This window comes from Macrosteles quadrilineatus, unplaced genomic scaffold, assembly GCF_028750875.1.
Source record: "Macrosteles quadrilineatus isolate MER2022 unplaced genomic scaffold, UCM_ALF_1.0 Scaffold_3__2_contigs__length_128488019, whole genome shotgun sequence".
Taxonomy (NCBI): Eukaryota; Metazoa; Arthropoda; class Insecta; order Hemiptera; family Cicadellidae; genus Macrosteles; species Macrosteles quadrilineatus.
Window position 1 is genome coordinate 115,761,780 of NW_026542596.1, and position 12,326 is coordinate 115,774,105.

Consider the following 12,326-nt stretch of genomic DNA (forward strand, 5'->3'; position numbering starts at 1 on the left):
GAATAGTAAAAACAGTAAAAAAAAGTTCTCTGTTTTCTGGTATTAAAACCACTAAAACAAACAAAAAATTATCTAAACCTCAATAGTGTAGCAAATGGTTGGAAAGCTTATAAGCTACATAAACATAAGCTACATAAGCTATATAAACTGCGCCATTTTATAAAATGGCGCAGTTTTTAACATATTTCGACACTTTCTTGTATACAGGGTGTGAAAAATGCAATAGACCATTGTTTTTAAATTTTTATCAAACATCTTAGTTTCTATCTTTGAATCTATTTATAGTGGTGTTTTTACAACTGATCCTACGTCATTTTCTATTTATTCTTGTTCAAAATTTAATGTAAAACACGAAAATGACATTATCTACTCAAATTCATATACAGGTAATTGAGAAATCGCTGTATTAAGTTTAAAAGCATGGTTATTTTTTAAAAACATAAAATAATCTTTTGGGGAGCTAATTTTTAAGCTTGGAACATTTGATATGCATCATCACACTTCATTTAGTTTGTACTTACACCAAAAAATTTTGTCATACTGAGTACCAATCACCCTGTACAATAATAAAGTATTAATTTTATCTTTCAAAAATTACTTTGTTTTGTAGCTTACAAAATTCAACATTCAAGAGAAACATCTTAAATAAAATAAAAATAGTAAGATTGTTTAAAGGCAATTAATAAATCGTCATGGATAAAAATTTTACTCACTTACACTATGTTGTCTGCAATAATGTATTACATGTTTTAATTTTTCAATTCAATTTTTTTTTCATTTTCAAAATATCTTTATTCATTCAACAATACAGTTTATAGTTTATACAAACAATAATTTATAGTTGATACTTAAGCGATATTTAACTTAATATTTGAGTCGATAATGCACATCATGTAGTATGTTATATATTTTTACTTTAATATTCTTGAGAAGGAAATAACTCGTAGCAGCCTTAGAATGGTTTGTAATAACATGGAATTAGTCTCTAGTAAATCGATATTCACACAAATAAATTAGGCTAGGAGGCTTATTAGTTTTTTCAGTTAACATTTTAAATGTGAAAACAATTAATAGTGGTTATTAATGTTGTTATAGCTATTTACATTACAAGTGTAGTAAGAGCGTTTTTACTTCACGCAGGTGAATGTTGTGCAACGAGCGGAAGCGAGTAGCATAATTCTCCTAAGTGATGTAAACAAGCTCTTGTGTAACGTGTAACGTACAAGATTTTACCTGACCCGACAATATTCAGGAGGTTACGAACAATATTTTTCACTATCCATTTCACTCATCTTCTAACGGTAACGTTAATTTACAAACAAAAGCTAGGTTAGGAAAATTCTTCAAAGCATACCTAACAATAAAATTCAAGCGCACATCTGATTTCTAGCGTTAAATGTCGTTGGCTCCATAGAGGTATATGTTTTAAGTTAAGCACTCAATGTTATTGAAATGGGATTTATTACCTCACCGAGTGAGTTTTTTCAACTTTACATCACACGTGAAGTAAAGAAGTTGTATACATCACGCTTGGGATAGAGAAGTTTAACATGGCGGGTTAGGTAAAACTATTTTATCAATGGGTTTCCAGAAATAAAACATTGATATTGATATCATTGCAATAACCCGATTAAACATTTAAATCCTAATCGCTTGTTTAATTTCCAACCAAACAACCAATACAATCTGCATTTTACAGTTGGTCCACTGTTGACTAACGATAAATAATTCTTTCCGTGTGTACAAAAATGAATGGACCTGTACACAGTTTGTTTATTTCTATGAAATAACTTTATTGGCTTTCTGAATACCCAGTGCTGTTTTAACCTTTTTACAACTACATAAATTATTTCACCCTGCTTTGGACGCACAGTAATTTAAAAATTCAATCAGCTGTTGTAGCTCGCCCACCAGGTACGAGTTTAACTACATGGAGTAAACAAATTTTATCGTCAGTTCAAACGGAATAATTCATCCCGGCCTCCGATATGACTGTTTGGTTCCTCTCTGGAACACTTCAAAGGTTCATCCATGTTTATTATCCATAAATAATGTATAGTAACACAATTTAACTACGAGCATACTAAAGTAGGTCATGTATACTAATATAAAACACTGTTGTGTGCATTTTCGTAATGCCATATTTAAACTTTAAGACCCTAATTTAACAAACTAGATGTCACTTCTTTAGATAATTTGTCTTTATTAAATCGGTATACAAAAATTAAGTGACCAAATGAAATCAGGTTTTATGACACAATGCAATTTTTTCACTTAATTACTATTAACTACTACCACTACTAGTTAATTACTACTACTACTTATTTTACTATTACTATTACTTATTATTTTTTGCTTATTTTTTTTACTTATTTCAACAAAATAGGTTATTGTAAAAGTGTATATTTTTAAAAATGTGTTTAATTATTTAGTTAACTTTCATCAAATAAAAAAATATGTTCACCTCATCACATGTATACTTTGAGAGTTTCAAAAGTGAAGTTGGTCTTATGATCATTATCGATTACCTTGATAGGTATTCAATATCACTGCCATTTCAGTAATACAACCACCCAAATGTGCCAAAAGAATGATGTCTAAGCATATTGCAGTTTTGATTTGCCAACCAACAATTAACAGGTTTAAAATCATTAAAACACGTTTAATACCCCCGCCGCAGCAAACCTGCAGACTAAGCGAATTTCAACTTGTCTGATTACATATTTACTCAAATATTTCCATAAATAAGACATATTTATTCCCATTTTAAATAACATTAGATTTAACGAGTGCTTAGGGTTGCTGCTACAGGGGAGGTAAACAGTGTTTTTTTTTTACCAAACGTCAATAGTATAGTATGAAATAAATAAATTTGCCAAATTAAATCAACATATATCCATAAACAAGTAAACTACAACAGTTTTCATTTTCTCCATAAGACTAACATGGAAATTTTAAATTTATTTTTTTTCTCTCCGTAACCATTAGGCATACAACGATGCTTCAATATACTAAATTATTTATTTTTTCAAGCTCTATATAATGGTTGGGAAAGAAATTCCAAAATTTTACGTTTTTAGGGTCAAAAATGGGAAAAACCCATTTTGACCCCGTAAAACCCCCCATAAACCCACGTTCCCATGGTCCGATCATGCTGGTTCGCGAACTCGTTCGAATAAATGTAGGTTTACACGTTTATACCAAATTTCATCAAAATCGGATGATTTTTGTTTGAGTTAGCGTGCTGACGGACACATATCTATATACATATATATTCTTGAGGAGATCTTGATAGAGTTTATGATGAATGAAACATGAAACATTGCAAATGTTCGTTTAATACAAACGTTTTCAAGCAAAGAGAATGAAAAATGTAAAGATGAACAAAACAAATAAATATGAACTGTTTACAAACAGTTGAATTTTGAGAACATATGATTGAGTACAGATCAAAGAAAATAATAAAATCAGCCTAAAAGAAAATTAAAAATTCAGCTGAGTTGAATCACTTTTTTACTATCTTAAATTTAAACCAGAGGGGAACTTTGTTTTCAGTACCAACTGGTGAGTTCTTATATTTGTAAACAGTTCATATTTATTTGTTTTGTTCATCTTTACATTTTTCATTCTCTTTGCTTGAAAACGTTTGTATTAAACGAAAATTTGCAATGTTTCATGTTTCATTCATCATAAACTCTATCAAGATCTCCTCAAGAATATAAATGTCATTTGGCATTTTCATCAAGAAATATATATGAATTTGAACGGAGTGTGTTTTTGGTCTCTGGGGACCTCAAAACGAAAAAGTAAATCGGTCCCGGGTCCAGGTCTTACCATGAGACCTACGGTAATAGCTTATTCCCTATATGGGAAATTCGCTAAAACGTTATAACTTAGTTACTGAACCACTTCAATCAACTTCACAATCCTTTGAGAGATTAGTTGAGAATCTTCAACAATGAACCTTTTAAAAACACACTTAAAACTTTAAACTTTAAAAGAACTACTTTTAACACTTTTTAAAACACAGCTTATAGGGTCCTGGTCCAAACATAAGTTTAGAGGCAACGACAAACTAAACACTTTATGGTCGAAGTGGGAATTGGTCAGAAACTTCGTTCCGGGTTAAGGTGCTTTAGTACGTACTAGGGCAAGGGTCGTATTCATCAATTAATAATCCCGTTTTGAGAAAGATTTCAATTTTTTTTTAGCAAAATTTTAAAAGTTAATTTTCACATATTTTGATAAGTTTAAGTTGGTTATGATAAACAGTATAAAACTTATTGGAGTAAGCACTCTTGGTATTATCATTGACTATACACAGAAATGTATATTTCTGTGTATAGTCAATGGTATTATCATTACGAGTATCCAATGTAAAAATTTGAAGCCAAGAAAAATATGAAGTTCAGGATCATCTCACCAGAGGGTACTAGTGTATTTAATTAAAATCCAACGCCAACAGCTGATTCATTTATTACTTGAAACAGAATATTGCCATTAGTTGGTAGACCATCTCAACAGATAGCACCACGTTTTTGGGAGGTTTAGTAGTCAATGGTATTATCTAAAGGTCAATTTATAGGTAATTATGGGTTAAATTTTCGTCGGGCCGTCGAGGGAACACTCGCATTGAATTTGCATTGCTAAATTTGGAAGTGGAGTTAAATTTATTTAAATGTATTAAAACTGTCCTTGCAATCGTAATATTGTTATGGTTGTTTAGGGAAGACAGCGTCGTGAGTACCTCTTGACCTTTGATACTGCAAGCTGACTTCTTAATTGTTAAATTAAGCATATTTTGACTTTTACTTTCTCCCCGTATACACAGCATATGAAGAAAGTATTATTTTCACAAAATGGTACAACCCCAATGCTGTATTGACGGTTTAAAATTTATTGCAACTTTTGTGATTTTACTTATAAAATATCATAGTTACTTCCACCTTTTCACCATAAGACATCCCATCTATATTGATCAGCTGTCGCCAATTTTTTACTAAAAAAGAATGTAGTTGTGTGAGCCAGTCAAAGATTGCGCTAGAGTCTAAAACTCTATTTTGTACCTTATTTTTTGTTACTGACAAAGCTTCTGGGTCACAACAGTTGTTATAGCTCATAATAAGTCATTCCATCAGTTTGACTTGGTAAAAACCATCGTGTAATCGGCAGAAATCAGTAATTTAGATCAGCGCAATCTGTAGGTGGCTCACATCAACTAAGACAAATTTGATTAAAAACCTGGCTACAACTTTAACATGGGGATGGAATGTCTAAAAGGATTCACTATAAGGGTTGATGACAAGCCGATATGAGAAAGTATTTGTCAGTTGTCTGGTACCATTGACTTTATATCTACATAGTACATATCTACATAGTGCATTATATCTACATATAGTGTAAATATAAAGTCAATGCTGGTACTGAACTGTTTATTATCATTTCTAGTAATATTTGAGACAGTGATGATTTTGACAAAATATTCTCTTATTTTAGGGTAATTCTACAAAATAAATTACACTTTGATAATAACACTAGAGTCCTAAAGTTATTTTATAAATATATAATTTAATTTTTCTTATAGATAATTACTTTTGTTAAGATAATATATAGAAAAAACTCACCCCATACATAAACTGGCCAGACTCAAATCTTAGTTGTTATCTTCATTTAATCCATTAGGATACCAAATATACATATAAGGAAGTTCAATCAATCGTACTATATTTTTTGGAACACCAGACTAGCAGGTAACATATACCATTTTGTTAAAATTATAAAATATTACACTCCTAATCACAACGATATTAGATATTATTTATTTATAATATAATTGTGCGAGTAAATTATTTTATAAGCAGTTCAATGATGGGTGAAATTCCCTCATAGGTAATTTACAAGAACATTTTATTTATATCTAACTTCAATTAAATTAATTAACAAAATAGCAGTTCTCGTTGAAGAAAACTTGTTCCGTGGTTCATGGAATCTCCGCCAGAGCTCAGACATGTACAGAACCTCTCGTTTGGTACATAGTGGCAACGTGATGAGGATTTAATCATCCTCCAATGTGCCGATCGACTAAACTAGTCGTCGGTTCGAAATATATTTAAAGAAACTAATGAAATTTTTACTAAATTTTTATGTTTTTACACATACGTTTTAGCATATGAGTCATGAAATAAAATAACACTCAGTACTAATGGAACTAAAGCTTTAAAATACTAGTAATAGCCTATGTCTCCATTCATACTTGGCTTAAAATACCTACACATTTGTATGGTCGCCATTTCAAAGAAAAGTATAAAGTATAATTATAAGTATGTTTTACATCAAGGGGGTAAAAAGGGGGTAGCGGATTTTTATCCCCCTGGAAACACAAAGTTTTCTTTAATGTTTTTTTTAGTGGGTCACAGACAATTAAGGTGGACCGTAAATCACCGGTTAAATACCTCCGCCGCAGCAAACCAGCAGACTAAGCGAATTTCCATTCGCCTGATTTGATGTTCAATTAAATCTATTCAAATAACATTAGGTTTACCGAACACCTAGGTTTTCTGCCTACAGGGAGGGTAATAAAGTGTGTGTGTGTGTTTTTTTTCTTGTAAAATATTAATAGCTTAGTACTGTATATGGATTTACCAAGTTTGATCCAAATATATCCATAAACAAGCAAACTACTACAGTTTTTATAGGACTAACATGGGTATTTTTAATTTACAATATTCTCCGTATATACAAAATTATTCCTTTTTTGAGCTCTACAAGATGGTTTGGAAATAAATTATGAAATTTTGTATTTTTATGGTCAAAAATGGGAAAATATATTTGTACCCCATTAAACCCCTTTAAACTCCCGTTCCCAAGGTCCGATCATGCTGGTTCGCGAACTCGTTCGAATAAACGTAGTTTTACACGTTTGTACCAAATTTAATCAAAATCGGATCTTTTTTGCTCTAGTTATCGTCCTAACGGTCCCACACATATATGTGGATTTGACCGGATGGTGTTTTGGCTTCTAGGGACATCAAAATTAAAACGAAATCGGTCCCGGGTCCAACTCTTACCATGAGACCTACGGTAATAGCATTGACTATAAATCCTTAAGGATTTATAGTCAATGGTAATAGCATGTAATAGCTTATTCCCTATATGGGAAATTCGCTAAAAGTTACATCATATCATTATAGGCTTTTAAAATGAAATAAAACACGTACTGTATTATTTATGTTAAAGGAGAGCATAATTTTATTTTAATTTTATGCCTCTTAGGACTATAATATCTGCATTCCAATGTTGCAACGATCTGCGTTGCCGACAATAGTCTACAGAAATTGCCACTAGGTATCGTTGTAATGCGTATTGCACAGAACTGCATTCTAGTGGAGAAATTGTGTACAATGTTGCACCGTTGTTAGTGCGTTTGATAAGTCAAATCTCAGAGTAATAAAACAAAATTTTGTTTTATTACTCTGAGGTCAAATATAGTATATTTATTATTTATTTTTTGTGTGTGAAGGTATAGTATTTATAGTATTTGTATGTAACGTTAGTTAAATTATAATGTTTCTGCTATTTACGATTATAATAAGCGATCGACTTATATGTTGAATAATGTCAGGATTTATAAAGATGTAGGCCTACTGCATTTGTTTTTCTTATTGTAGGCCTATACCAAACTTTAATAGCTCGTTAACGTGATAAAAAATTGAAAGGTAAACTGAACAAGAGTATATTAATAAGAGTCCTGGACCTCCAAACGATCAAATATCTATATCAATATCAAATATCTCAACTACTACTAGAATCGATCACTGTAAATTCTTTGTTTATGTTTAAAAATGTCATATGTAATCTCTAAATTTCTTGCTTCAACAAAATGCAAATAGAAACGCTTTCTGTTTGAATAATTTATTAATCTAAATAACTTAAATCCATTAGCTATATTACTGGAATTACTGTATGACAGATGGCCTGAAAACTTTATCTTTAAAATAATTCATATCTCTTAAAATAATTAGAATGGTTCGCGGCTATTTTAATTTATAATTAAAAAAAAAACGTCTAAATTCCAAAAACATTAAATAAATCAAAAAAATGTATGGCTTTACATTGACTTTGGGACAGTTACATTGGTATGTATTGATGAAAACTTCAAAAATGTATTTTATTAGAATTATGGTTCATTTTTCACAATTATAGAACATTTGAATCAATTAATCATTTAACAGTGATTAAAAAAAAACTCAATGAAAATAACCATTCTATTATCTAATGGCAAGAATATCTGGGAAAATACTTTTCCCGTTTGTTTTTGTTTCTCTATTTATTATATTTCGAGATCCATCGAAAGGATTTAATTGAAAATTGGTTTTAGGGGGGTTGGCTTTAAAAGTTTGATCGGAAAAATCAAAAGCCATTACTACAGAAAAACTCGTACGATATTTTAAAACGTTTTATTAGCTCACTCTCTTGTCCGGACTAAATTCCCGATGAGCTAGAGACTTACTTAACCCTTTCGACTCTAATTTTAAAAAGTTATAATAAAAAGTGTTTTTGATTTTAAATGATTGTTGTATACCTTAAACGAAAATAAAAAGTCATGTGGAAAGTTTTAGCATAGGCCTAGGGCTTATAGGGTGTCATGTCGGTTAAGGATTATACTTCGAAAATGTAAACAAATAAATTAAAACATTATTGATAGGAGGGAGAAGGATGATTATTTGATTTGTGAAGTAAAGAGAACTTTTAACTTTGTGTTTAACTTCACGTTCCGCAAGTAAACTCCTTAAATTTTTTAGTGACCCTGAATTTAATTTAAATAATTGCTCTATGTAATAGATTAACCTTCCTAATTTTTTTAAACACATAGCAACGCATGTATGAGAGGGGGGAAAAGGAAAATTAAGTAGGTTAGGTTACATAGGGTATTAGCATAGATAAAAAGAGTATAGATAGACAAAGAGTAAAGATTATGTCTATACTCCTTTTATCTATGGTATTAGGTAAATGTGGATGTTAGGGTCTCTTAAAACCTTTTTTTCTATTACACATTTTAAACTTATAAAAACTCAAACGATTAATTACAAAAATTAAACTGTCCATAAAGTGATAACACATGTAAAAAGTGTGTGCCAAAGAAATTGAAGTGCTTTACAAACAATATTTTATCTACACTACATACTTCGTAAACAAAATACGTCCCACTATCATCTGAACAGACTGTACAGAGGGTGCGAACGCATGCTCGAAGGGGAGCGTGCTTTGTCCGTGAGAGAGACAGGGATGGAGATACCCCATCGCCATGAGAGGGAGAGAGACAGAGTGACCGATGGTGGGGGGAGGTGCCCCTAGCCCAAGCCCATAGCACATTCGCGGGAAGCCCTTCACAGCCGGAGCTTCGGCATTTTGAAGGTGCAATATTTCATTGTTTACTGTGTTTTTAAAATGGTACGCGGCGGTGAGGTGTGTTAAGTTAGTGTTGTGTTGTGTTTTCGAGACCCGACGTTAAAGTTGGTAAGTTTTATTGTGTTGCTTTTGTTTCAATACAAAAAAGGGTTTTAATTTTTAAATACCAATTACTTCAGGTAGATTCACATTTGTGTTCCTTTATCCGCGCTATTCCTCATATCTAGTTCTCGAGCTAGAATAAAGACTCCAACGTAACACCTGAAGAAGGGGTTAGATTACAGATACAGATCCGAAACGTCGTGAAACCTCAACTATAGTGGTTGGAAATTCACACCACTTACAAACGCACAGAAAAAATCCTGCACATCCCAAAGCCTGTGAAACATTGAAATACCCCTTATTTTACTACCTGCACCCCCCAAAAACGTATCACTATGAAATACCACCAACTTTTTCAAATAACATTATATTGTGCATGTTTGTTCTCTATTTGAAACTGACTCATTTAAAATACCAAAAAAATGCATGCTCATTAAAGAGTGATGCTATATAAAAAAACTGTGGACTGCAAAAATACATTATTTTGTTACTCTAACCGAAAAAAAAAACACAACAAACCATGATAAGTGAACTCTCCTTGCCAGAGGAAAGGCGTTCGTTTATTAGCGATCACAGCGAAAATTAAATTGAACGGCTTCAAGTCAACGTGGATTTTAATTTTTAAATACTGCAAAACTTATAAATCCTAATGAGATAAATCATCATACGATAATATCTACAGCGCGATTACAAGAATAATATCTATCAGTCGGGTGTGTGAAAGAATAGTTAAAAAATAATTATACAATTTACTCTTTCATCAATAAAATCTGTTAGTTGTTTTCAAGACGGAGTTTGAGCTGTTTTTAATTGTTTTTAGCAATGTTAAACCTATACCTAAACCTACTCCGTCAGGTTAATCATCCATGACTCAATCAGCTGAGGATAATTTTGAAGTGTGTTGTGTTGCAACTAAATAACTTTTTATTCATTACCCATTTTTTTGGATAAACTGTGTAAAACGATTTGTTACTGTGAGATATCCACAATACTCTAGGTTAGTAGATTAATATAACAGAAATGAGTTATGGACATTGGCGCTCTCTATGGCTCAGTTTGATTATATATATTTTATTTATTCTTCCTGGCTACAACCTTTGAAATAGTCAATCAATGCTACAACGCTATGCTACAACCCTAAACAAAAAGACGTTGTTGGCCCGAATCCTATACTAATAGCATTGAACATATGTTTTAGCAGTTCCATCTAACCAATGTTAAATAATGTTTATTTTCGGAAAAACGTCATTTGTTGATGTTTATGATCCATACCGGTATTTTTCTAGTAATCGTGCTACAACCTTAACATGGAAATTGAATCTCAGCTTATATAATACTTCTACAAATAGTCAAACTGACTTGACAAAACTCTGCATTTAGCAAAGTTAGATCATAAATCGAAACTCGATGTACAAGTTTTTCAAAATTTCCAAAGATTGTTTGTCTTTAGGTAAACATATTCAGGATGATGCCACCCACCATAAACTTTCCATCTCAACTCTATCTCAACCATAAACCTCTTCAGGCCGGACATAGTTGCTATGGTAACAGTGATTAACATTGACGTAAACGTCAGAAGCCACGTGCGAGACACTGACCATCTGTTTCCTGTTCATGTTTGGACCCTAAATTTAATCAATTATGGCGTCCGTTTAGTTCTACACCGTTGATCACCGGTCTATTTATATTTATTGGGCAAATTATAAGCATTAAATAAACATTCATACTGATGATTGTTGTAAATATCTCAGAGTGTGAATCACACACTTTATCTTCCAGTTATAAACTCCAGTGGCGAGTACAAATTTTATAATTTTCTTGAGTACTCTAATCCCTAGGCATTTACTGAATAAATGCTCGGCTACTTTGAAAACCTCAGTACCTGATAGTATAGCGTTTATGTTAAGGTTAACCAACTTAGGCCCCGTTTATGCACCAAGAGCGGGAGCGGGGCGATAGCGGGCCCGCTCCCGCTATGAATGGAGCTGTAATGCACGAAGAGCGATAGCGGTAGCGGTTGGTTAAAGGAGAATGGAAGGGGGACACATTCTTGCCAACTCAAACTCTGCCAAATAATTAACACAACTATTTGTCCTAAGTGCACGTGCGCGTGGGTCAAGTTGGCAACCCTGGCTTCAGCCGCTCCCGCTCCCGCCGTGCATAAACAGTCCCATTTGACTAAATGTAGTTGAAAACCGCTCTATCCCAAGCAACCGCTGCGCTAGAATAGTAAATGCTTTTAACTAAAAACTAGGAATGTTGACCACTTCATGTCCAGCCAGCTTCTCTACTCTTTATACAATGAGACCTAATTCTCACAGCGTGAACAAGACAGTTTCAAACTTATTTTGAACCGAGCATCTACGTTTGAATTATAAAATTAGCCCCAATGTCATACTTATGCTTCAATATGCCCGATGAGAAGAGTTTTATGTTCATTCAATGAACATTATTCGGCCAAGATCACCCGTACACCAACATATCCAAGGCTACTCTGTAATACGAATACGAGCAAGTTACATGTCGCAACATCTGCCTTCACAATACTTCAACATTAAAATTCATTCCTTGGATGAAAACAGCCAAAGAAACAGCTTTTATGTCAAACAACCATCTGATTGAATTATGCAATGTTCCAAGAACCAGCGTGCGTGCAAGTGAAATGCGTGTTGCAATGAACGTAGCCAGTAGCCAGGTCGATGACGCCCGTGGAGGGGTGGTTTTAGGGGTAGTTGCTATGGGGGGGGGGGGGTAGCGCCGCGACGTCTGGTACAGGTGGGGCGTCACTGGGTAAAACTCTGACTCATTGTGGTGGG

At 32.8% G+C, this 12,326-nt stretch overlaps 1 protein-coding gene across 1 annotated transcript in view; it reads left to right on the forward strand.

Annotated features, from left to right (window-relative positions):
* The first annotated feature begins 9,390 nt into the window (after nt 1-9,390).
* LOC128990428 (neurotactin-like) overlaps nt 9,391-12,326 on the forward strand; it is a 78,628-nt gene continuing 75,692 nt past the window's right edge. The window contains exon 1 of the mRNA XM_054412789.1: nt 9,391-9,516. The gene's annotated coding sequence lies outside the window, so the exon portion shown is untranslated. The remainder of the gene's footprint in view (nt 9,517-12,326) is intronic.